The sequence below is a fragment of the Malus sylvestris genome, chromosome 4 (genome assembly GCF_916048215.2).
Source record: "Malus sylvestris chromosome 4, drMalSylv7.2, whole genome shotgun sequence".
NCBI lineage: Eukaryota > Viridiplantae > Streptophyta > Magnoliopsida > Rosales > Rosaceae > Malus > Malus sylvestris.
Window position 1 is genome coordinate 13,594,908 of NC_062263.1, and position 25,305 is coordinate 13,620,212.

The following is a 25,305-nucleotide window of genomic DNA, read 5'->3' on the forward strand; positions in this document are numbered from 1 at the left end:
CTTTCTCCACACATGACATGTATTCAAACGACTCGATTTCCAATTATTCCTTCATAGAACTATGAACGACATTGCCCCAAATTAGCCGTGACATCACTAGCTAACTCTCAGGCTTTCCTTGTATTATTGGATTGGATGGCATCATTCGACAACCCAAAGCATTCTTCAAAGGTCCCCTACATGACATCATAATAGAGATACGATCAAAGATCATTACGTTCAATGAAAACCATAAGCAATGACAAAGCACTTGCAACTATGACATCATGTCACTCATGCTAGGAATTGAACTTAACGCGATTGTGACTAGCAACCTTCACTACATATGAATATAAGTCTGTAACGATTATGTGAAACATCCTTATATTCTAGCATCATATTTATGCATGCCAATTAAGTGTCGACCCCTAATTAACAAACACAAATAAGTTATTAATCAAACAGTTAAGCCAATTGCATTCACGATTCAAGAATTCATAATTGGAATTTATCAAATCAAATTGCACACATAGTCATGGCTTTGAAATCGCCCTAACCAATAGGGGTTTAGCCACTCTTGTTCATAGCAAAACAAAAGGGGAAGAAATTACACAGTGAAATCATAAAACGAATTACACCTAGAATGCACCAACAATGAAGTTTGAACATCCAGGGGTCCTTCCTTCTTCCTTCTTGCTGCGGCACACAAGTGGTTTGGTGATGAGTTTTGGGGGTTATGGATGGTGTAGAAGGGTGGAATGGTGTTTAGGATGGATGTATGGTGCGGCTAGAAGTGTTTGGGGTCAAAAACTATGGAGATTGGTGAAGGATGGGTGCGGCAAGGATGGTGGATGATTTCTGGCGTGAATGGGAGTGAATGGAGATGTTTGTGGCTGAAACAAGGAGGTTTATTTAAAGGGATTTAGGAAATAAAACCCTAGGTTAATTAGGTAAACAGAAATTAAGTCTAAAGCTTCTAGAATTAAGGAAACAAATCAGAAAACTAAGGGAAAAAAGGCTAAAGGGTGCGGCAAGGCTTTAAAATAGATTAGGAAAGTGTTTAAATGCAAGGAATCAGGAAACAACCCTCTCCCTTGCACGGTAAGGAATAGGAATGGGCAAGGTGTGTGCGGCAAAGACTTTAGGAAGGTCTAAGTGTCCTAAAACTGATGGGAGATGGCTTCCTTGTGATGCGAAATAGATAAGCACATAAATTAAACCCTCTTTTTGTCAAATTGTAGTAAAGATGTAAGTAGGGATCGTTCTAGACCGGGGATTAGGAGGGATTGCTAAACACTTGAAAACTGACTTAAAAACATAAAAACAAAGTTTAAAACACTAAACTAGACTCAAAGAATGCAAAACTAAAGTTTAAAACACTTGAACAAACACAAAACTCAAAACAGCAACCTAATGACTCAAAACTGCCTAAAACCACTTTCTGGGCAGTTTTGAGAACCTAACAAGAACTTGGACGAAATTGGGTGAAGACTTGAATCAAAACACTTAGAAACACAAATCAAAACATATTCTAACTAATCTAAGACTTCAAAATAAAGGGGGACTTGTTTTGGACGAAAATTGAAAACAAAACAGAAACTTTAAAACAAAACAGATTGTAAAACGTTTTTGGATGAAAAGGATGGATAAAAGGCTAGTTAGGAGGTTCTTCTCCACACATGTCACACTTGCAAACAAAACGATTTTCAGTTGTTCTTCCAATAAATTATGAATACTCAACGCCCCAAATTAACCGTGAATTGCACTAATTAACCCTCAGTTTTTCCACGAGTTATTGAGTTGGATGATTGCATACGACAACCCAAAGCATTCCCTACAAGTTCCCTACATGAATTGCATAATAGAGATACAAGCAAGAATCATTAAGTTCTATGAAAAACATAAGCATTGACGAAGCATTCGTTACTATGAATTGCATGAAACTTATGCCAAGAATTCATTCAACGCGATCGTTTTCAAGCGACCTTCACTACTTGTGATTATAAGATTGTAACTATTAGGTGAAACTTCCTCATAATCTAGCATCATATTCATGCATGAAAACTAAGTGTGCACTCTCAATCAACATACACAAATAAGTTATCAATCAAATAGATGAACGAATTGAATCCACAACTTATGAAATAACAACTGAATGTAATCAAATCATATTGCAAGCATGTACATGGTTTCGAATCACCCCCTAACTAAGAGGGGTTTAGTTCCTCATACTCGCAAAGCAAAGATACATAAATTTAGAAATTAAAACCCAAAGAAAGAAAACACCTAGAAGACTCCAACTTGGCAGCAAGATCATCAATGATTTCCCTTTCCTCCTTGCTGCGGCAGAGAAGTTTAGAACAGGTTTTGGGTGGTATTTATGGTGTAGAATGGATGGGGAATGGTAGGGAAAGGTTTAGGGTTGATGGGGGTACGGCTAGGGATGATTTTTGGGCAGAATTTTGGGACTTTGGTGATGGGAAGGTGCGGCAGAATGCAAGGGCAGATTTCTGGCGTGAATGATTGTGTATGAGAGGTGGTGATCTGATCTAGGGGTTATAATGAGTATATATAGGCATCCAAAACCCTAGGGTAATCAGATTAGGGTTTCTAGAAGCCCAAATCCACCAGAAATTAGGTTAAAACAATCAGATTTTTAGTGGGAATAAGGCCTAAGGTGCGGCTAGGGTTAGGGTTTAGAGATGGGCCTATGGTGCGGCAATGTCCAAGAATGTAAGGATGGGTCATCTAGAAGCCCAAAGCCAAGAATAGAAACTTCCAACTTTTAGAAACTTCGGGTTCTAATTCTGAATTCTTTGTTCTTCACTTTCATTTCTTCATTTCTTAAGCTCCCTTTGACCTTCAACTCGTCCATTTCATCCCAACCTTGTGTTCCAAGCATGTCCTTTTCAATCCAAGCTCACTTTTTGCTCCAAAAGCTCCAAATTGCATCATTTCATGTAATATGTCCTTTAAACCTGAAAACACATGAAAGTAGCTTAAAAGACTACTTTAACGAAGAAAACATAACGAAAATGCATAAGAACTAGCTAACTAAGGCGCATAAATATGCTCCTATCAAATTCCCCCACACTTAGCTTTTGCTAGTCCTCGAGCAAAACAAACAAAAGAAAGAAAACAAAACGAAACAAACTAACCAAAACAAAACCTAAACCTTCCAACGTTTGCCTCAGGGATTTCCAATGCACATGACATGTTAAAGATTGTTATCCCCACAGATTTGAGTCATCTTTACACAAGCACATACTTAATTAAAGCCACTACTCACTAGTTCACAAGTAATCAATTAAAACAATGCTTTGAATGTAGTAACATGCCTTAGAGAATTCCCTCAATTCCTTACAAGATATACACTCTATTTTCACTCAGATTTTCTAACTCCACACCCTACACTAGTCATATGTGAGAAGATTGATGTAGATATGACAACGAATGCTCACATATATGTATCACAAAGAACGCAATTTCTAGAGTTAAGAAGCATGTTTAGATATGATCTCATGAATGGAATGCTACTACTTAGATGCGAGAACCAGTGACACCATATGCTCATACCAAATTCAAACTCCACAAATTGAAACACATAACACTCAAGATAGAAGTTAAGGGTTGTAATGGGGCTCGAGGTATTGGTTAACAAGGAAAGGATAAGGAAAACAAACGATCTTCAAGCGATAGTAAGCAAAGCAATGAAATTGAGACTTAGAATTCACTTAGATTGCAGAAATTAACTTTAACACACAAGGGGGATACTTAAACAACTCCTTAGGGTCAAATTCATTGTTTTGGACCCTTACTTCAACCAACAATACTTTGGAAGTCTTTGTCTCAACTTTTCAACTCTTTTTTTCATACTTCTCATACTTTTTCTTCATTTTTTTTTCTTTTTCCACGAATTTTTTTTTCTTTTTTTTTTTTTCTTTTCTTTCCACACGTGCCTATGACACACAAAATCACAAAAGAAATACTTCCCCCACACTTGTTTTCTGCCAACATAAATCAAAAGGAATTCAATTTGAATCATGCTTTACTATGCTTTAAGAACAAGGTATGGATGGTCCTAATCTAGGCTAGGTGAGGATAATGTGGGTTAACAACAACATAGGCTAAACAAGGCTCAACGGGGTTAAACTTAAACATAAAATGATATGGGATACACGGCAGTTTGGCTAAGGTGGTGGTAACTACACAACTTTATCTTGAATATGTGTTATGCAAATCAATAACATGCTTTGAAAGAAATGGGCATGAGTTCTAGCATTTGGAACTAAATGATGAAACGCCTTCTAAATAGTAACCAAGCAACGAATAATGAGATCATGCAACGACTTAGAAAACAAAGAATGCACAGATTTTAACTCTCCAAATAAACGTTTAGGCTCAAGTCTCACAAGGTTGTAGCGTTAGTTTGAGTTCCTTCCTTCAAGCATGTTACAAAAACTGATTTTTTTCTTTTATGATTGCATGTGAATTCATAAGTTATAACCACAACCAAGCATAAACAAAGAGTAAATCAAACTTTCATCCATGTTAATCACTCTCTTTAACAGTCATGCACTTAAAAACCAAATCCTCATCATTGTGTTGGAAGGTACCCTAAGACACAAACAAACACACAAAAACAACTCTTTTTGGGTTTTTAAAACAATTTTTTCAAATTTTTATGTGATTTTCGGATTTTTGCATCAAAACACACTAAAACACACCAAAACTGCTCAAAAACACTTAAAAACAGCAAGGAACAAGTCTCCAAGTTAAGGGTGATAAAATCCCACGAATTTGCATCTAAAACACTTAGTTACCCCCCCCACACTTAAATCAAACATTGTCCTCAATGTTTCAAGCATAAAATCACACTAACCACAAAGAAACACACAAACAGCAACTAAAACAACTAAATAGGCAGATTCGAAATAAACAACAAAGTGAAGAGTTTAGGAACGCAAATTTGGAATTGGAGTAATTCCTTGGTCTTCCTTTGTTGAATTGCATGGGTTGCCTCCCAAGTAGCGCTTTCTTTAACGTCGTACAGCCAGACGAAAAACACAATCATGCCCCATTGGAGCCCACGGCATGGAGTGGGATCTCCTCCACAACCTGCCCCACAAAGTTCTTGTACATTGCATCCTTGAACGGAAATGGATAGTGATGTTTGTTGATGGGTGCGTTGTGTTGCCTAAGGTTCATGTTCATGCGCCCACCATCGGAGATTTGCTTGGGTGCCTGCACCAAAGAAGGAAACCACCTATCAACTTTAATGGGAATTGGATTTGGACTAGGTGCCTTACCTTGGTGTTCTGATGAAGTGGCAGCAACATGAACTTTTTTTCTCATGGTGTTCTCGGCCACATTGGGTATCTTAAGGGCAGTGGCCGTGGGGTCCTTATGCTCTACTCCAATTCCCTCGTCTTGCATGGCTCTTGATGCAACCTTTGTGTTAGGGGCTGAATGGTCTGTCCCTATCTTTTCTATTGTATCCATAACACAACAAGAACGAACAACGTTAGGAGTTTCAATGGATTCAGAAATTTTAAAACAAATCATATCACCACCAAATGCCATAGTTACTTCTCCTTTGGCTACATCAATCTTGGTTAGAGCCGTTTTCATGAAAGGCCGTCCAAGGAGAATGGGCAATGAAGGAGCATGATCTGATTCATCCATCTCAAGAACATAGAAATCCGCCGGAAAGATCAAATGATTAACCTGCACCAAAACATCTTCCATGATAGGAGCATATTTATGCGCCTTAGTTAGCTAGTTTTTATGCATTTTCGTTATGTTCTCTTCGTTAAAGTAGTCTTTTAAGCTACTTTCATGTGTTTTCAGGTTTAAAGGACATATTACATGAAATGATGCAATTTGGAGCTTTTTGGAGCAAAATTGAGCCGGAATGTTGTGTATGCTAATGGAGCACGAGGAATGGACAAGTTTGAAGGTCAAAGGAGCTTAAGAAATGAAGAAATAAAAGTGAAGAACAAAGAAGTCGGAATTGGCAACCAAAGTTTCTAAAGTTGGAAGTTCCTATTCTTGGAGGTTTCCATTTTCGTGAGTTTCTATTCTTGGCTTTGGGCTTTGAGATGACCTAAACCCTAATTCCTTGTGGATCCTAAGCCTATGCCGCACCCTAAGCCCTTTTCATTTAATTTCTGCCAAGTTAAAGCCTAATCTATCTCCCCTAGGGTTTGGGCCGCACCTCTCCCCTTCTAGAACACCAATTTCCTTGCCTTGCAAGGCTTTCTAGAAGCCCTAACCCTAGCCCACTCCTTGCCGCACCCTAGGCCCTTTTTCTCACCAAATTTCTGATTGTTTAACCTATGTTTCTGATGGACTTTAAGCCTTTGCCGCACCTAAACCCTAGCCCATGGTCTAATCTGATTTCTTTAGGGTTTTAGGTGCCTATATATATGTGTTTTACTCCTTGCCGCAAGTAATGCACCCTCTCCACAATTCAGAAAATAGAAAAACCAGCCACTCCCATTCCTTGCCGCAGCCACCATCACCCTAATACCTCTTAGCCACCACTTCTCCATCCATTCCAGCAACCTTCCATCCTTGCCGCAACCATTCTACACCTCCATACACCACCCATACCCCTTGCCGCACCACCATACTATCCTAACTCCCTTCCAAAACCATAATCACATCCAAAAATCCCCTAAACCCTCTCTGCCGCAGCAAGGAGAAGAAGAAAGAGGAGCTTGACGTGCAGAAATTCAAAGTGGAATTGTTGGGCGTTTTAGGTGTAATCTTTCTTATGTCTTCGATGTTTCAATTCAATAAACTTTGTGTTGTGAGTATGAGGAACTAAACCCCCTTAGTTGGGGGGTAATTCGAAACCATGTACATGCTTGCAATATGATTTGATTACATTCAGTTGTTATTTCATAAGTTGTGGATTCAATTCGTTCATCTATTTGTTTGATAACTTATTTGTGTATGTTGATTGAGAGTGCACGCTTAGTTTTCATGCATGAATATGATGCTAGATTATGAGGGAGTTTCACCTAATAGTTACAATCTTATAATCACAAGTAGTGAAGGTCGCTTGAAAACGATCGCGTTGAATGAACTCTTAGCATAAGTTTCATGCAATTCATAGTAACGAATGCTTCGTCAATGCAATTCATGTAGGGAACTTGTAGGGAATGTTTTGGGTTGTCGTATGCAATCATCCAACTTAATAACTTGTGGAGAAACTGAGGGTTAATTAGTGCAATTCACAGTTAATTTGGGGCGTTGAGTATTTATAATTTATTGGAAGAACAACTGAAAATCGTTTCGTTTGCAAGTGTGACATGTGTGGAGAAGAACCTCCTAACTAGCCTTTTATCCATCCTTTTCATCCAAAAACGTTTTACAATCTGTTTAGTTTTAAGTTTCTGTTTTGTTTTCAATTTTCGTCCAAAACAAATCCCCCTTTATTTTGAAGTCTTAGATTAGTTAGAAAGTGTTTTGATTCAAGTTTTCACTCAAATTCGTCCAAGTTCTTGTTAGGTTCTCAAAACTGCCCAGAAAGTGGTTTTTAGGCAGTTTTGAGTCATTAGGTTGCTGTTTTGAGTTTTAGGTTTGTTTAAGTGTTTTAACCTTTAGTTTTGCATTCTTTGAGTCTAGTTTAGTGGTTTAGACTTTGTTTTTGTGTTTTTAAGTCAGTTTCCAAGTGTTTAGCAATCCCTCCTATTCCCCGGTCTAGAACGATCCCTACTTACATCTCTACTACAATTTGACAAAAGAGGGTTTAATTTGTGTGCTTATCTATTTCGCATCATTCCACAACTCCCTTTGGATATGCATTAGATCTATCGGCCAATTGTATGATTACACCATCATTTTTTAACTTGCCTAGGTTCATAGATGCATAAATTGAATATGGCATAACATTTATGGATGCACCTAAGTCTAACATGGCAGATTTGAACCTAGTATTACCAATGAAACAAGGAATGGTGAAACTACCCGGATCTTTGCATTTAGGAGGTAGTTTACGTTGTATCATGGCAGACACATTCTCACTTACCTGTACCACTTCTTTCTCCCGAAAACGTTTCTTTGTTGTACAAAGCTTCTTCAAACACTTGGCATACTTCGGGATTTGCTTGATTGCATCCAAGAGAGGTATGTTAACTTGAACCTTCCTAAATGTCTCTAGAACATCTTTTTACTCCTCTTCATTCTTGAATTGCAAAAATCTGCTAGGAAATGGAACATTGGGTGGAATAATGTTAGAATTAACCAAACTTGGACTCATCTTACCTAGGGTGGACGGATTGGATGGCTTAGGGGCCATGGGTGCTTGCGGCAAAGGTGGTGCTACCTTTGCTGTGAGTGGACTTGGTGTCTCCTCTTCAGATTTCAACGTTTCATCCTCTTTGGGACCTGATTTTGGTGGTGTAGGACCTGCCCCAACTTCTTTTCCACTCCTTAGCATGATTGCATTGGCGGTTTCAAAACCTCATTTTGGATTCGCAATGGTTGAACTAGGAAGCTTTCCTTGTTCTCTAAACTGCCCAACAAACTCCGCAATCTGCCCAATTTGCTTCTCCAATTGATCTACCCTAATGTTCGTGCTTTGCATTGCTTGGGTTTGCTTTTCCTGCCCATGAGTCAACTTGGTTAGTATCTTAAGAAGTGCATCATTGTCTAGGGACGTACCTGAAGCATTTGGGTCAGATTGTGGTTGGTTTTGATTGGGTGTGTACGGCTTGGTGAAGAACCCCGGGGGTTGTTGCCTAAAGCCTCCTTGGTTTTGAGGTTGTTGGGGCTCCCTCCACTTGAAATTTGGGTGGTCTCTCCAACCGGGATTATATGTGTTTGAATATGGATCGTTCCTTGGTTGGTTGTGACCTTGAAACCCAATTGCATGGGCGCTTTCCCATCCACCATTTTCAATCAACTGTGGACACTTTTCAGAGACATGTCCTTGGATGGAACATACGCCACATACAATTGGTCCTTGCATCTTCATGCCCTCGGCCATCTGAGACACAAGAGAAGTAAGATTAGCCAATTGTGAATGAAGATCGGAAGTTGTACTTACCTCATGTACTTGGTGCCGTGGGGACCCCCTTTAGCCTACTCCCTCATATTGTTGAGCGTTCAACGCTCGATTAGAGATCAAGATCTTGGCAGCCATGGGTGTTTTGTCCACCAATGCTCCCCCCGCCGAAGCATCAAGCATTTGACGTTCTAGAGGTAGGAGACCCTCGTAGAAATATTGCAAAAGCAACTCCTCCTTCATCTGATGCTGTGGACAAGAAGCTGATAGGAGCATATTTATGCGCCTTAGTTAGTTAGTTCTTATGCATTTATGTTGTGTTTTCTTAGTTAAATTAGTCTTTTAAGCAATTTTCATGTGTTTTCAGGTTTTAGAGACAAAGTGAGCAAAAGGAAGCAATTTGGAGCATTTTGGAGCAAAATTGGGCTAGAATGGAGTTCATGCATATGTAGCACAAGGGATGGACGAATTTGAAGGATTGATGAAGCTAGGAATGTGTTTTGAAGTTGAAGAATTGAAGATACAAAGTTTCCTAGTTGAAGTAGGAAAGGGCTTAAATGAAGGATTCCTAAATAAAGAAGGATTCCTAATCAATGTAGGAGTCCTAATTGAATATGGATTCCTAGACACATGAAGTTTCCTACTCAAGCAAGGTTTCCTATGTGAAGAAGAAGAGTTAAAGTCAAAGAATCAGCTCAAGAGAAGGAATCTTATCCAAAACCTCATCCATAACCTTATCTTAGCTTATCTTATCCAAACAAACCTTATCCTATCCTATCTTATCCTAATCCTAAACTATCCACATTTCAGCCACTTAGGAGGGTTTCTAACTAGATTAGGACACATTAAAATTGGTTTTTAGAAGCCCTTATCCACTCCTACAAAGGTGCCACACCTTATCCCTTGTTTTTTCTAGAAATCAGCCACAAAACAACCTTTCTAGAAGGCCTTATCCCTTGTCCTACAAAAGTGACGCCCCAAACCTTTCTAGAACTTCTAGAAACCTGATTATTTCTTTCCCCCTTGGTTTCTAAAAGCCTTAACCTTTTCCTTCAAGGATTGTGTGTTATTATCCTATACAAATTAGGCTTTTAAACCCTTTTCCTTTGCTACATAGGGGCTGCGAATTTCAGCCTATAAATACCATCTTTTGCTGCACCATTTAGTCACCATCCTCTACCATATTTTCACTACACCATTCACCCAAACATACCTTGTGTGCCGTGAGTTTGCAAGGAGAAGAAGGAAGAACTCTTGGAGCCGTGCATGCCATTCAAGGAGCTTGGATTGTGGAGCGTTTCTAGGTGTTTTCTATCTTTGTTTTAATGTTTAAATTTATTTATCTTTGTTTATTTGCGAGTATGAGGAACTAAACCCCCTTGGCTAGGGGGGGATTCGAAACCATGATTATGCTTGCTATATGATTTGATTACTTTTAATTGCGTTTCATAAGTTGTGATTTCAATTTGCTTATCTATGTGAATTAAAACTTATTCTTGTATGTTGATTGAGGGTCGACACTTAGTTTGCATGCATGAATTTGATGCTAGGATATAAGGGAATTTCACCTAATCGTTATGAACTTATATTCACAAGTAGTAAAGGTTGTTGATCACAATCGTTTTAAGTAAATTCTTGGCATAAGTTTCATGCAATCATAGTAACAAGTGCTTAGTCAATGCTTATGGTTTTCATAGAACTTAATGATTCTTGCTTGTATCTCTATTATGCAATCATGTAGGGGACTTGTGGGGAATGCTTTGGGTTGTCGTATGCAATCATCCAATTCAATAACATTAGGAAAATCTGAAGGTTAATTTAAGCGGACCTAATTAACTTGGGGCGTTGGGAATTCATGGTTTATTGAAAAGCAATTAGAGATCGTTTTATATGCAACTGTGACATGTGTGGAGATGAACCCCTTAGCTAGCCTTCCATCCATCCATTTAAACCAAATTCGTTTTAGAGTCTTTTCAATTTACAAAGTTTTGTTTTGTTTTCAAAATTCGTCCAAAATCAATCCCCCTTTAGTTTTAAGTGTCATATTAGTTAGAAACCCATTTAGTTTGTGTTTTTAGGTGTCTTGAGTCAAGTTTAAACCAATTTTCGTCCAAATTCTTCCCTAGTGTCCAAAACTGCCCAGAAAGTGGTTTTAAGGCAGTTTTGAGTGTTTATTTGCTGTTTTGAGTCTTTTGGTTTGTTTTAGTGTTTTAAAGTTTAGTTTTACATTCTTTGAGTCTAGTTAGTGTTTTAAACTTGTTTTTACGTTTTTGAGTCAAGTCCAAGTGATTTTGCAATCCCTCCTAATCCCCGGCCTAGAACGATCCCTACTTACATACTTGCTACAATTGATAAAAAGAGGGTTAATTTGAGTGTCAACATAATTTTCACATCAGAAGCAACAAGTGATTTAAATCGTTCATAATATGTAGGAAAAGACTCACCTTCTTCTTGCTGAATTCCGCTTATCTTTTTGCGTAGGAGGATGATGCGAGAAGTTGGAAAGAACTTCTCCAAGAACGCTCTCTTCATACTCTCCCAAGAAGTGACAGTGCCGGGAGCTAACTCGTATAACCAATCCTTGGCTTTATCCATCAAAGAGAATGGAAAAGCCTTCATCTTCAAGATACATCCGTCAACATTGACGGGAGTCATACTAGAGCAAACCACTTCAAATTCTTTCAAATGTTTGTTAGGATCTTCCATGGACAAGCCATGGTATTTAGGAATATGATGAAGCAAACTTGACTTTAATTCAAACTCGTCCGTCTTACCTTGGGCAGCCGTGGGGTATTGGATGCACAAAGGTGCGGCATTATCCAAACCTGAGACGGAAAGCTCTTTGAGTGTACGGTTGTCCACCGCCATGCCTTGGACTTCTTCAAATATCCCTGCCGTGACCTCCTCCTCTTCTTGTACGTTTTCTTCAAGGTCAGTTTCGGAATTCGGTGGATGGTGTTCTTGCTGGTTTCTAGCTCTTCTCAATTTCCTCTCAAAGTCGTCGTCAAAATCCAAGATGTTCGCGCGAATCGTTTGAGAGCTTCTAGTCATACACTAGTACCTAAGAAACAAGAAACAAAATTAGATCAGAAACTTAAACAAAATCAGAAACAAAAACAATCCCCGGCAACGGCGCCAAAAATTTGATGCGAAATAGATAAGCACACAAATTAAACCCTCTTTTTGTCAAATTGTAGTAAAGATGTAAGTAGGGATCGTTCTAGACCGGGGATTAGGAGGGATTGCTAAACACTTGAAAACTGACTTAAAAACATAAAAACAAAGTTTAAAACACTAAACTAGACTCAAAGAATGCAAAACTAAAGTTTAAAACACTTGAACAAACACAAAACTCAAAACAGCAACCTAATGACTCAAAACTGCCTAAAACCACTTTCTGGGCAGTTTTGAGAACCTAACAAGAACTTGGACGAAATTGGGTGAAGACTTGAATCAAAACACTTAGAAACACAAATCAAAACATATTCTAACTAATCTAAGACTTCAAAATAAAGGGGGACTTGTTTTGGACGAAAATTGAAAACAAAACAGAAACTTTAAAACAAAACAGATTGTAAAACGTTTTTGGATGAAAAGGATGGATAAAAGGCTAGTTAGGAGGTTCTTCTCCACACATGTCACACTTGCAAACAAAACGATTTTCAGTTGTTCTTCCAATAAATTATGAATACTCAACGCCCCAAATTAACCGTGAATTGCACTAATTAACCCTCAGTTTTTCCACGAGTTATTGAGTTGGATGATTGCATACGACAACCCAAAGCATTCCCTACAAGTTCCCTACATGAATTGCATAATAGAGATACAAGCAAGAATCATTAAGTTCTATGAAAAACATAAGCATTGACGAAGCATTCGTTACTATGAATTGCATGAAACTTATGCCAAGAATTCATTCAACGCGATCGTTTTCAAGCGACCTTCACTACTTGTGATTATAAGATTGTAACTATTAGGTGAAACTTCCTCATAATCTAGCATCATATTCATGCATGAAAACTAAGTGTGCACTCTCAATCAACATACACAAATAAGTTATCAATCAAATAGATGAACGAATTGAATCCACAACTTATGAAATAACAACTGAATGTAATCAAATCATATTGCAAGCATGTACATGGTTTCGAATCACCCCCTAACTAAGAGGGGTTTAGTTCCTCATACTCGCAAAGCAAAGATACATAAATTTAGAAATTAAAACCCAAAGAAAGAAAACACCTAGAAGACTCCAACTTGGCAGCAAGATCATCAATGATTTCCCTTTCCTCCTTGCTGCGGCAGAGAAGTTTAGAACAGGTTTTGGGTGGTATTTATGGTGTAGAATGGATGGGGAATGGTAGGGAAAGGTTTAGGGTTGATGGGGGTACGGCTAGGGATGATTTTTGGGCAGAATTTTGGGACTTTGGTGATGGGAAGGTGCGGCAGAATGCAAGGGCAGATTTCTGGCGTGAATGATTGTGTATGAGAGGTGGTGATCTGATCTAGGGGTTATAATGAGTATATATAGGCATCCAAAACCCTAGGGTAATCAGATTAGGGTTTCTAGAAGCCCAAATCCACCAGAAATTAGGTTAAAACAATCAGATTTTTAGTGGGAATAAGGCCTAAGGTGCGGCTAGGGTTAGGGTTTAGAGATGGGCCTATGGTGCGGCAATGTCCAAGAATGTAAGGATGGGTCATCTAGAAGCCCAAAGCCAAGAATAGAAACTTCCAACTTTTAGAAACTTCGGGTTCTAATTCTGAATTCTTTGTTCTTCACTTTCATTTCTTCATTTCTTAAGCTCCCTTTGACCTTCAACTCGTCCATTTCATCCCAACCTTGTGTTCCAAGCATGTCCTTTTCAATCCAAGCTCACTTTTTGCTCCAAAAGCTCCAAATTGCATCATTTCATGTAATATGTCCTTTAAACCTGAAAACACATGAAAGTAGCTTAAAAGACTACTTTAACGAAGAAAACATAACGAAAATGCATAAGAACTAGCTAACTAAGGCGCATAAATATGCTCCTATCAAATTCCCCCACACTTAGCTTTTGCTAGTCCTCGAGCAAAACAAACAAAAGAAAGAAAACAAAACGAAACAAACTAACCAAAACAAAACCTAAACCTTCCAACGTTTGCCTCAGGGATTTCCAATGCACATGACATGTTAAAGATTGTTATCCCCACAGATTTGAGTCATCTTTACACAAGCACATACTTAATTAAAGCCACTACTCACTAGTTCACAAGTAATCAATTAAAACAATGCTTTGAATGTAGTAACATGCCTTAGAGAATTCCCTCAATTCCTTACAAGATATACACTCTATTTTCACTCAGATTTTCTAACTCCACACCCTACACTAGTCATATGTGAGAAGATTGATGTAGATATGACAACGAATGCTCACATATATGTATCACAAAGAACGCAATTTCTAGAGTTAAGAAGCATGTTTAGATATGATCTCATGAATGGAATGCTACTACTTAGATGCGAGAACCAGTGACACCATATGCTCATACCAAATTCAAACTCCACAAATTGAAACACATAACACTCAAGATAGAAGTTAAGGGTTGTAATGGGGCTCGAGGTATTGGTTAACAAGGAAAGGATAAGGAAAACAAACGATCTTCAAGCGATAGTAAGCAAAGCAATGAAATTGAGACTTAGAATTCACTTAGATTGCAGAAATTAACTTTAACACACAAGGGGGATACTTAAACAACTCCTTAGGGTCAAATTCATTGTTTTGGACCCTTACTTCAACCAACAATACTTTGGAAGTCTTTGTCTCAACTTTTCAACTCTTTTTTTCATACTTCTCATACTTTTTCTTCATTTTTTTTTCTTTTTCCACGAATTTTTTTTTCTTTTTTTTTTTTTCTTTTCTTTCCACACGTGCCTATGACACACAAAATCACAAAAGAAATACTTCCCCCACACTTGTTTTCTGCCAACATAAATCAAAAGGAATTCAATTTGAATCATGCTTTACTATGCTTTAAGAACAAGGTATGGATGGTCCTAATCTAGGCTAGGTGAGGATAATGTGGGTTAACAACAACATAGGCTAAACAAGGCTCAACGGGGTTAAACTTAAACATAAAATGATATGGGATACACGGCAGTTTGGCTAAGGTGGTGGTAACTACACAACTTTATCTTGAATATGTGTTATGCAAATCAATAACATGCTTTGAAAGAAATGGGCATGAGTTCTAGCATTTGGAACTAAATGATGAAACGCCTTCTAAATAGTAACCAAGCAACGAATAATGAGATCATGCAACGACTTAGAAAACAAAGAATGCACAGATTTTAACTCTCCAAATAAACGTTTAGGCTCAAGTCTCACAAGGTTGTAGCGTTAGTTTGAGTTCCTTCCTTCAAGCATGTTACAAAAACTGATTTTTTTCTTTTATGATTGCATGTGAATTCATAAGTTATAACCACAACCAAGCATAAACAAAGAGTAAATCAAACTTTCATCCATGTTAATCACTCTCTTTAACAGTCATGCACTTAAAAACCAAATCCTCATCATTGTGTTGGAAGGTACCCTAAGACACAAACAAACACACAAAAACAACTCTTTTTGGGTTTTTAAAACAATTTTTTCAAATTTTTATGTGATTTTCGGATTTTTGCATCAAAACACACTAAAACACACCAAAACTGCTCAAAAACACTTAAAAACAGCAAGGAACAAGTCTCCAAGTTAAGGGTGATAAAATCCCACGAATTTGCATCTAAAACACTTAGTTACCCCCCCCACACTTAAATCAAACATTGTCCTCAATGTTTCAAGCATAAAATCACACTAACCACAAAGAAACACACAAACAGCAACTAAAACAACTAAATAGGCAGATTCGAAATAAACAACAAAGTGAAGAGTTTAGGAACGCAAATTTGGAATTGGAGTAATTCCTTGGTCTTCCTTTGTTGAATTGCATGGGTTGCCTCCCAAGTAGCGCTTTCTTTAACGTCGTACAGCCAGACGAAAAACACAATCATGCCCCATTGGAGCCCACGGCATGGAGTGGGATCTCCTCCACAACCTGCCCCACAAAGTTCTTGTACATTGCATCCTTGAACGGAAATGGATAGTGATGTTTGTTGATGGGTGCGTTGTGTTGCCTAAGGTTCATGTTCATGCGCCCACCATCGGAGATTTGCTTGGGTGCCTGCACCAAAGAAGGAAACCACCTATCAACTTTAATGGGAATTGGATTTGGACTAGGTGCCTTACCTTGGTGTTCTGATGAAGTGGCAGCAACATGAACTTTTTTTCTCATGGTGTTCTCGGCCACATTGGGTATCTTAAGGGCAGTGGCCGTGGGGTCCTTATGCTCTACTCCAATTCCCTCGTCTTGCATGGCTCTTGATGCAACCTTTGTGTTAGGGGCTGAATGGTCTGTCCCTATCTTTTCTATTGTATCCATAACACAACAAGAACGAACAACGTTAGGAGTTTCAATGGATTCAGAAATTTTAAAACAAATCATATCACCACCAAATGCCATAGTTACTTCTCCTTTGGCTACATCAATCTTGGTTAGAGCCGTTTTCATGAAAGGCCGTCCAAGGAGAATGGGCAATGAAGGAGCATGATCTGATTCATCCATCTCAAGAACATAGAAATCCGCCGGAAAGATCAAATGATTAACCTGCACCAAAACATCTTCCATGATAGGAGCATATTTATGCGCCTTAGTTAGCTAGTTTTTATGCATTTTCGTTATGTTCTCTTCGTTAAAGTAGTCTTTTAAGCTACTTTCATGTGTTTTCAGGTTTAAAGGACATATTACATGAAATGATGCAATTTGGAGCTTTTTGGAGCAAAATTGAGCCGGAATGTTGTGTATGCTAATGGAGCACGAGGAATGGACAAGTTTGAAGGTCAAAGGAGCTTAAGAAATGAAGAAATAAAAGTGAAGAACAAAGAAGTCGGAATTGGCAACCAAAGTTTCTAAAGTTGGAAGTTCCTATTCTTGGAGGTTTCCATTTTCGTGAGTTTCTATTCTTGGCTTTGGGCTTTGAGATGACCTAAACCCTAATTCCTTGTGGATCCTAAGCCTATGCCGCACCCTAAGCCCTTTTCATTTAATTTCTGCCAAGTTAAAGCCTAATCTATCTCCCCTAGGGTTTGGGCCGCACCTCTCCCCTTCTAGAACACCAATTTCCTTGCCTTGCAAGGCTTTCTAGAAGCCCTAACCCTAGCCCACTCCTTGCCGCACCCTAGGCCCTTTTTCTCACCAAATTTCTGATTGTTTAACCTATGTTTCTGATGGACTTTAAGCCTTTGCCGCACCTAAACCCTAGCCCATGGTCTAATCTGATTTCTTTAGGGTTTTAGGTGCCTATATATATGTGTTTTACTCCTTGCCGCAAGTAATGCACCCTCTCCACAATTCAGAAAATAGAAAAACCAGCCACTCCCATTCCTTGCCGCAGCCACCATCACCCTAATACCTCTTAGCCACCACTTCTCCATCCATTCCAGCAACCTTCCATCCTTGCCGCAACCATTCTACACCTCCATACACCACCCATACCCCTTGCCGCACCACCATACTATCCTAACTCCCTTCCAAAACCATAATCACATCCAAAAATCCCCTAAACCCTCTCTGCCGCAGCAAGGAGAAGAAGAAAGAGGAGCTTGACGTGCAGAAATTCAAAGTGGAATTGTTGGGCGTTTTAGGTGTAATCTTTCTTATGTCTTCGATGTTTCAATTCAATAAACTTTGTGTTGTGAGTATGAGGAACTAAACCCCCTTAGTTGGGGGGTAATTCGAAACCATGTACATGCTTGCAATATGATTTGATTACATTCAGTTGTTATTTCATAAGTTGTGGATTCAATTCGTTCATCTATTTGTTTGATAACTTATTTGTGTATGTTGATTGAGAGTGCACGCTTAGTTTTCATGCATGAATATGATGCTAGATTATGAGGGAGTTTCACCTAATAGTTACAATCTTATAATCACAAGTAGTGAAGGTCGCTTGAAAACGATCGCGTTGAATGAACTCTTAGCATAAGTTTCATGCAATTCATAGTAACGAATGCTTCGTCAATGCAATTCATGTAGGGAACTTGTAGGGAATGTTTTGGGTTGTCGTATGCAATCATCCAACTTAATAACTTGTGGAGAAACTGAGGGTTAATTAGTGCAATTCACAGTTAATTTGGGGCGTTGAGTATTTATAATTTATTGGAAGAACAACTGAAAATCGTTTCGTTTGCAAGTGTGACATGTGTGGAGAAGAACCTCCTAACTAGCCTTTTATCCATCCTTTTCATCCAAAAACGTTTTACAATCTGTTTAGTTTTAAGTTTCTGTTTTGTTTTCAATTTTCGTCCAAAACAAATCCCCCTTTATTTTGAAGTCTTAGATTAGTTAGAAAGTGTTTTGATTCAAGTTTTCACTCAAATTCGTCCAAGTTCTTGTTAGGTTCTCAAAACTGCCCAGAAAGTGGTTTTTAGGCAGTTTTGAGTCATTAGGTTGCTGTTTTGAGTTTTAGGTTTGTTTAAGTGTTTTAACCTTTAGTTTTGCATTCTTTGAGTCTAGTTTAGTGGTTTAGACTTTGTTTTTGTGTTTTTAAGTCAGTTTCCAAGTGTTTAGCAATCCCTCCTATTCCCCGGTCTAGAACGATCCCTACTTACATCTCTACTACAATTTGACAAAAGAGGGTTTAATTTGTGTGCTTATCTATTTCGCATCATTCCACAACTCCCTTTGGATATGCATTAGATCTATCGGCCAATTGTATGATTACACCATCATTTTTTAACTTGCCTAGGTTCATAGATGCATAAATTGAATATGGCATAACATTTATGGATGCACCTAAGTCTAACATGGCAGATTTGAACCTAGTATTACCAATGAAACAAGGAATGGTGAAACTACCCGGATCTTTGCATTTAGGAGGTAGTTTACGTTGTATCATGGCAGACACATTCTCACTTACCTGTACCACTTCTTTCTCCCGAAAACGTTTCTTTGTTGTACAAAGCTTCTTCAAACACTTGGCATACTTCGGGATTTGCTTGATTGCATCCAAGAGAGGTATGTTAACTTGAACCTTCCTAAATGTCTCTAGAACATCTTTTTACTCCTCTTCATTCTTGAATTGCAAAAATCTGCTAGGAAATGGAACATTGGGTGGAATAATGTTAGAATTAACCAAACTTGGACTCATCTTACCTAGGGTGGACGGATTGGATGGCTTAGGGGCCATGGGTGCTTGCGGCAAAGGTGGTGCTACCTTTGCTGTGAGTGGACTTGGTGTCTCCTCTTCAGATTTCAACGTTTCATCCTCTTTGGGACCTGATTTTGGTGGTGTAGGACCTGCCCCAACTTCTTTTCCACTCCTTAGCATGATTGCATTGGCGGTTTCAAAACCTCATTTTGGATTCGCAATGGTTGAACTAGGAAGCTTTCCTTGTTCTCTAAACTGCCCAACAAACTCCGCAATCTGCCCAATTTGCTTCTCCAATTGATCTACCCTAATGTTCGTGCTTTGCATTGCTTGGGTTTGCTTTTCCTGCCCATGAGTCAACTTGGTTAGTATCTTAAGAAGTGCATCATTGTCTAGGGACGTACCTGAAGCATTTGGGTCAGATTGTGGTTGGTTTTGATTGGGTGTGTACGGCTTGGTGAAGAACCCCGGGGGTTGTTGCCTAAAGCCTCCTTGGTTTTGAGGTTGTTGGGGCTCCCTCCACTTGAAATTTGGGTGGTCTCTCCAACCGGGATTATATGTGTTTGAATATGGATCGTTCCTTGGTTGGTTGTGACCTTGAAACCCAATTGCATGGGCGCTTTCCCATCCACCATTTTCAATCAACTGTGGACACTTTTTAGAGACATGTCCTTGGATGGAACATACGCCACATACAATTGGTCCTTGCATCTTCATGCCCTCGGCCATCTGAGACACAAGAGAAGTAAGATTAGCCAATTGTGAATGAAGATCGGAAGTTGTACTTACCTCATGTACTTGGTGCCGTGGGGGTCCCATTTGGCCTACTCCCTCATATTGTTGAGCGTTCAACGCTCGATTAGAGATCAAGACCTTCACTACTTGTGATTATAAGATTGTAACTATTAGGTGAAACTCCCTCATAATCTAGCATCATATTCATGCATGAAAACTAAGCGTGCACTCTCAATCAACATACACAAATAAATTATCAATCAAATAGATGAACGAATTGAATCCACAACTCATGAAATAACAACTGAATGTAATCAAATCATAATGCAAGCATGTACATGGTTTCGAATTACCCCCCAACTAAGGGGGTTTAGTTCCTCATACTCACAACACAAAGTTTATTGAATTGAAACATCGAAGACATAAGAAAGATTACACCTAAAACGCCCAACAATTCCACTTTGAATTCTGCACGTCAAGCTCCTCTTTCTTCTTCTCCTTGCTGCGGCAGAGAGGGTTTAGGGGATTTTTGGATGTGATTTTGGGTTTGGAAGGGAGTTAGGATAGTATGGTGGTGCGGCAAGGTGTATGGATGGTGTATGGAGGTGTAGAATGGTGTATGGTTGTGGAGAAGGGTTGCGGCAAGGTGTGGGAAATGGCTGGAATGGATGGAGGAGTGGCGGCTAAGGGTATAAGGATGATGGTGGCTGCGGCAAGGAATGGGACTATAGGGTTGGATGAATTTCTGAATTGTTGAGAGGTGATGTGTGCGGCTAGGTGTAGAAATATATATATAGGCACTTAAAAACCCTAGCAAATCAGATTAGGGTTTCTAGAAACCCAAATCCACCAGAAAAATAGGTTAAACAATCAGAAATTTGGTGAGAAAAGGGCCTAGGGTGCGGCAATTAAGTGGGCTAGGGTTAGGGCTTCTAGAAAGCCTTGCAAGGCAAGGAAATATGTGTTCTAGAAGGGGAAAGGTGCAGCTGGTTAGTGGGAATGTGATGCGAAATAGATAAGCACACAAATTAAACCCTCTTTTTGTCAAATCGTAGTAAAGATGTAAGTAGGGATCGTTCTAGACCGGGGATTAGGAGGGATTGCTAAACACTTGAAAACTGACTGCAAAACATAAACACAAAGTTTAAAACACTAAGCTAGACTCAAAGAATGCAAAACTAAAGTTAAAAACACTTAAACAAACCTAAAACTCAAAACAGCAACCTAATGACTCAAAACTGCCTAAAACCACTTTCTGGGCAGTTTTGAGAACCTAACAAGAACTTGGACGAATTTGGGTGAAAACTTGAATCAAAACACTTAGAAACACAAATCAAAACATATTCTAACTAATCTAAGACTTCAAAATAAAAGGGGATTTGTTTTGGACGAAAATTGAAAACAAAACAGAAACTTTAAAACAAAACAGATTGTAAAACGTTTTTGGATGAAAAGGATGGATAAAAGGCTAGTTAGGAGGTTCTTCTCCACACATGTGACACTTGCAAACAAAACGATTTTCAGTTGTTCTTCCAATAAATTATGAATACTCAACGCCCCAGATCAACCGTGAATTGCACTAATTAACCCTCAGTTTTTCCACAAGTTATTAAGTTGGATGATTGCATACGACAACCCAAAACATTCCCTACAAGTTCCCTACATGAATTGCATAATCGAGATACAAGCAAGAATCATTACGTTCTATGAAAAACATAAGCATTGACGAAGCATTTGTTACTATGAATTGCATGAAACTTATGCTAAGAATTCATTCAACGCGATCGTTTTCAAGCGATCTTCACTACTTGTGATTATAAGATTGTAACTATTAGGTGAAACTCCCTCATAATCTAGCCTCATATTCATGCATGAAAACTAAGCGTGCACTCTCAATCAACATACACAAATAAGTTATCAATCAAATAGATGAACGAATTGAATCCACAACTTATGAAATAACAACTGAATGTAATCAAATCATATTGCAAGCATGTACATGGTTTCGAATTACCCCCCAACTAAGGGGGTTTAGTTCCTCATACTCACAACACAAAGTTTATTGAATTGAAACATTTAAAACATAAGAAAGATCACACCTAAAAATTCCAGCAATCTAAATTGCACAGCAGGAACATCTAAGAACCTTCCTCCTCTTCCTAGGTTGCGGCACAGGGGTTTGTGATGGTTTTTGGGGGTTATGGATGGTGTAGAATGGTGGAAAAGTGTGTAGGATAGGTGTATGGGACGGCTAGGGTGGTTTTGGGTCAGAAAATATGGTGAATGATGAAGGATAGGTGCTGTTGAAGATGGGGAATGGTTTCTGGCGTGAAGGATTAATTTCTGGATTATGGAGAGGGTGGTCATTCGGCCAAGGGAGGTAAAACATATATATATAGGCAGCCAAACCCTAAAGAAATCAGATTAGACAAATGGGCTAGGGTTTAGGTGCGGCTAGGGTTAGGAAATCCACCAAAAACTAGGGTTTCTAGAACATTAGGTGCGGCATGGGCTTAGGGTAAGTAATCAGATTTTTTTCATGTGAACAAGGCCTAGGTGCGGCTGATTAAGTGGGCTAGGGTTAGGGTTAGGTGCGGCATAGGTCCAAGAGGCAAAGATGGGTCATCCAAAAGCCCAAAGCCGAGAATAGAAACTCTCGAAATTGGAAACCTCCAAGAATAGAAACTTCCAACTTTAGAAACTTTGGTTGCCAAATCCGATTTAGGAAAGATCAACCCAAAATGGAAACTTTTAGGCTTAGCTTTCCTACTTCAAGTAGGAAACCTCAAATCTCGAACTCTTCAATTTCAACCCAACCTTGTGTTCCAAGCATGTCCTTTTCATTCCAAGCTCACTTTTTGCTCCAAAAGCTCCAACTTGCATCATTTCATGTAATATGTCCTTTAAACTTGAAAACACATGAAAGTATCTTAAAAGACTACTTTAACGAAGAAAACATAACAAAGATGCATAAGAACTAGCTAACTAAGGCGCATAAATATGCTCCTATCAGAATGTGGATAGGGCTTCTAAAAAGCCCAAAACCAAGAGAAATTAAGCCCTAACCCACGGCAAGGATGAGAAAATATTCTAACACCTTTCTTTGTGTCTTCCAACGCTTCGGAACCTTCTAATGTTGCTCAAACGCAAGGCCATTCCGGTTTAGGAAAGATCAACCCAAAATGGAAACTTTTAGGCTTAGCTTTCCTACTTCAAGTAGGAAACCTCAAATCTTCAACTCTTCAATTTCATCCCAACCTTGTGTTCCAAGCATGTCCTTTTCATTCCAAGCTCACTTTTTTGCTCCAAAAGCTCCAAATTGCATCATTTCATGTAATATGTCCTTTAAACCTGAAAACACATGAAAGTAGCTTAAAAGACTACTTTAACAAAGAAAACATAACGAAAATGCATAAGAACTAGCTAACTAAGGCGCATAAATATGCTCCTATCAAATTCCCCCACACTTAGCTTTTGCTAGTCCTCGAGCAAAACAAACAAAAGAAAGAAAACAAAACGAAACAAACTAACCAAAACAAAACCTAAACCTTCCAACGTTTGCCTCAGGGATTTCCAATGCATATGACATGTTAAAGATTGTTATCCCCACAGATTTGAGTCATCTTTACACAAGCACATACTTAATTAAAGCCACTACTCCCTAGTTCACAAGTAATCAATTAAAACAATGCTTTGAATGTAGTAACATGCCTTAGAGAATTCCCTCAATTCCTTACAAGATATACACTCTATTTTCACTCAGATTTTCTAACTCCACACCCTACACTAGTCATATGTGAGAAGATTGATGTAGATATGACAACGAATGCTCACATATATGTATCACAAAGAACGCAATTTCTAGAGTTAAGAAGCATGTTTAGATATGATCTCATGAATGGAATGCTACTACTTAGATGCGAGAACCAGTGACACCATATGCTCATACCAAATTCAAACTCCACAAATTGAAACACATAACACTCAAGATAGAAGTTAAGGGTTGTAATGGGGCTCGGGGTATTGGTTAACAAGGAAAGGATAAGGAAAACAACCGTTCTTCAAGCGATAGTAAGCAAAGCAATGAAATTGAGACTTAGAATTCACTTAGATTGCAGACATTAACTTTAACACACAAGGGGGAGACTTAAACAACTCCTTAGGGTCAAATTCATTGTTTTGGACCCTTACTTCAACAAACAATACTTTGGAAGTCTTTGTCTCAACTTTTCAACTCTTTTTTTCATACTTCTCATATTTTTTTCTTCATTTTTTTCTTTTTTTTTTCTTTCCACACGTGCCTATGGCACACAAAATCACAAAAGAAATACTTCCCCCACACTTGTTTTCTGCCAACATAAATCAAAAGGAATTCAATTTGAATCATGCTTTACTATGCTTTAAGAACAAGGTATGGATGGTCCTAATCTAGGCTAGGTGAGGAGAACATGGGTTAACAAATAACGAAGGCTAACAAGGCTCAATGGGGTTAAAAACCTACAAAACATAATGACATAGGGCACACGGCTTTTTGGCTATGGTGGTGGTAACTACACAACTTCATCTTGAATGTGTGTTATGCAAATCAATAACATGCTTTGAATGAAATGGGCATGAGTTCTAGCATTTGGAACTAAATGATGAAACGCCTTCTAAGTAGCAACCAAGCAAAGAATAATGAGATCATGCAACGACTTTAGAAAACAAAGAATGCACAGATTTTAACTCTCCAAATAAACGTTTAGGCTCAAGTCTCACACGGTTGTAGCGTTAGTTTGAGTTCCTTCCTTCAAGCATGTTACAAAAACTGATTTTTTCTTTTATGATTGCATGTGAATTCATAAGTTATAACCACAACTAAGCATAACAAAGAGTAAATCAAACTTTCATCCATGTTAATCACTCTCTTTAACAGCCATGTAATTACAAACCGAATCCTCATCATTGTGTTGGAAGGTACCCTAAGACACAAACAAACACACAAAAACAACTCTTTTTGGGTTTTTTAAAACAAATTTTTCAAATTTTTATGTGATTTTCGGATTTTTGCATGAAAACACACTAAAACACATCAAAACTGCTCAAAAACACTTAAAAACAGCAAGGAACAAGTCTCCAAGTTAAGGGTGATAAAATCCCACGAATTTGCATCTAAAACACTTAGTTACCCCCCCCCACACTTAAATCAAACATTGTTCTCAATGTTTCAAGCATAAAATCACACTAAACAAAAAGAAACACACAAACAGCAACTAAAACAACTAAAGAGGCAGATTCGAAATAAACAACAAAGTGAAGAGTTTAGGAACGCAAATCTGGAATTGGAGTAATTCCTTGGTCTTCCTTTGTT

General features: G+C 38.5%; 1 long non-coding RNA gene across 2 annotated transcripts; it reads right to left on the reverse strand.

Annotated features, from left to right (window-relative positions):
- Positions 1-4,318: 4,318 nt before the first annotated feature.
- Positions 4,319-25,233, reverse strand: LOC126619478 (uncharacterized). 2 transcript variants are annotated; one of them, XR_007622069.1, is made up of 3 exons: positions 25,018-25,233; positions 15,667-15,765; positions 4,319-4,793 (listed from the first exon to the last, which is right to left on the reverse strand). It is a non-coding gene; the product is annotated as an uncharacterized LOC126619478 (long non-coding RNA). The 2 variants fall into 2 exon arrangements; XR_007622070.1 differs by having other exon boundaries at positions 15,667-15,784; positions 25,134-25,231.
- Positions 25,234-25,305: the final 72 nt, after the last annotated feature.